The sequence below is a fragment of the Adiantum capillus-veneris genome, chromosome 17 (assembly GCF_014529385.1).
Source record: "Adiantum capillus-veneris isolate H3 chromosome 17, ASM1452938v2, whole genome shotgun sequence".
NCBI classification, from domain to species: Eukaryota; Viridiplantae; Streptophyta; class Polypodiopsida; order Polypodiales; family Pteridaceae; genus Adiantum; species Adiantum capillus-veneris.
In genome coordinates, this window is record NC_140947.1 from 38,783,630 (window position 1) to 38,786,174 (window position 2,545).

Consider the following 2,545-nt stretch of genomic DNA (forward strand, 5'->3'; position numbering starts at 1 on the left):
GATAACCAAGACCCTAAAAATACAACCAATAATCCACAGTAGGCAGGAGGTAAATCAAAGCAAAACAGGCCTCCCCACCTCAGTAGAGAGATAACAATAGACAGTCACGGTATTATCTGCAAATTGTATGAATCATAACCAAATTAGAACCTGCAATTTCTAAGGTTAGATTTCAGTAGCAAATTACTTCCAGTGGTTTTGTATGTAAGCCGAAATCATTTCTTAAAGGAATCCCCATGTAACTCTCCAGAACAGTATGAACCACCACATAACCATCCAGAATACAAACCAATGTCCAGTAATTCACCAACCTCAATAGACAGATTGAGCCTGATAACAATAGATAATCATGGTATTATCAGTGAAATGTATGTATGTATGTTGATTTTTAAGTTAAAAAAACCCTGCAATGTTTCAAAAAGAGTTTCCTGTACTATGTCCAAGCCAATTGAAATATACATCCTTAGTCTAAGAATGTTATCTAATACTATTTTGTTCAGTCAAGCCTAGCAAAGTGAAAAGAAAAAAACCCAACTCTACTTCGATTAGTAGTCCTGACAAAATCATTTATCCAAAAAGTTTTCAACCAGAAACCGCCTTTATGAAGCATCCTAAATGAATAGTTCTTTCTAAATGTTAAGAAAAAATCCTATTTACATCACCCAATAGAGCAAGGTTTTTATCTTAAGCATTGAAATAAAAAAATATATAAAGCCGGTGAGGTAAACAAGCAAGGTACTTATTAAGAACACTGAAAAAACCTTTGAAGTGGAAGCTATCCTAATCATCAATACAGTGGTGGTTGTCTGTAGAGCCAAGCACCCCTCTCGCACATTCATCTCCCATACCAAGTCTAAGTGAGGGAGGAAAAATCCTCACCTTATATAGTGGAAGATGGCGGGGAAATCCTCAAAAACGCCCTTAGTTATGGATGTGTCGCAGCCGCCTAGCCTCGAGCATGAAGCCAATTTTATTGCCAGGAATCATTATCGCGAGATGGAGGCAAAAGAATCTGTGCCAAACCACCCACTGTCTAGCGAGATCGTGAAGCACCATGAGTGAAGGGGAAGAGAGACCCGTCGCGACAGAAATCAGATGCAATAACCTTGCATTGGGGAGGACATCAGATATGTGCCTTTAAGAAATAAAAGGGGTTAACCTTTCAATTATGCACCCTTTAAGGGTTAAGGTATTAAGGTAATTCTCCCACTGAGCACTATTCTCTGGAAAGTGGTATATCAAGCCATGCTTACCAGAATAACGCATCCCTGAGCTATGACAATATCTAAATAATAATGTTAGTGTAGTTAGATGCCTCAAACATAATTATATAAGTCTAATCAAGTGTGTGTGTGTGTGTATAGTTTGATGAATCCATCTTAGTCAAATGCAATGACCATGTGTGTGTGTGTGTGTGTGTGTGTGTGTGTGTGTGTGTGTGTGTGTGTGTGTGTGTGTGTGTGTGTGTGTGTGTGTGTGAGAGAGAGAGAGAGAGAGAGAGAGAGAGAGAGATCAGAGATCAGAGATCTGAGATCTGAGAGTATGGGAAGATTGTTGAAATGCAACAAAAAGAGACAAAGTTCTCACAAAATGGAGGGAAAGTGAAAAAAGTAGACGTTTGAAAAATATACATCAATGGAGTTGGTTTTAGGGCCTAAAAAGAAAGATTTCTTACCTTCTAGTCTGATTTTGTGTAATATAAATTAGAGCAAAATGTCATTACTTTGGGTTTAAAGTTCAATGTTTAGCTACCAAAAACACCGAAGGACCAAGACATTTAGGCGTTCTCCATGAAAAGAGGACTATAAAAACTCAAGGTAGAGATGACAAGAATGCCACACTTTTGTGTATGTGTCAAATGCCTATTGGGCAATTCATTAATCCTTAGATTAACAAAAAACCCTTTTCTAGTGGTTTTTGGTCCTAATGTCTTCAATTGCTTCAATAACCAGTGCTTTCTCCTCTTGACCAAGATTTTTTGGGCTCTTAGGTACAAAGTGTGTGACTGCACAATCATTGTAGTACCTTTTTAATGATGGTAATTCTAGTTGCTTAAGACATGTTGTTTTAGGAGAGGCTTGAACAACTCCATCTGCTTTATTAGATGCAATGTGTTAAGATCCATAGTAAATAGACTTTTTTGTCCATAAATTTAGTTATCATTCTTAGGCTAGAATGCCATTTTTTGGGTGTAATTGAGCCACATTCCTCATGATATCTAATGGACTTGCCATTCTCCAATAGTTACTGGGAGCCACTTAAGTATCATGATATGATCAAATCTTCTCAATCTGGTAGCATTTAAGTGGCTTCTATTATAATGTGTGCTAGCTACTCACTCACTTGTAGCTTGATCAAAGGTAGGTGGGTAGTCTACTCCATGCTTCCCATTTGTGTTATGTTGCCAAGATAGGTCATTATGGTCCATTTTGGCTTGACAACCATGATCTTGAATGAGCTTGATAACCACAAGGTTTGAAAAACTCTTTGCATCACACATACTATATATGCTTCATAGAAAAATTCTCACTAATAGCAGGCCCGT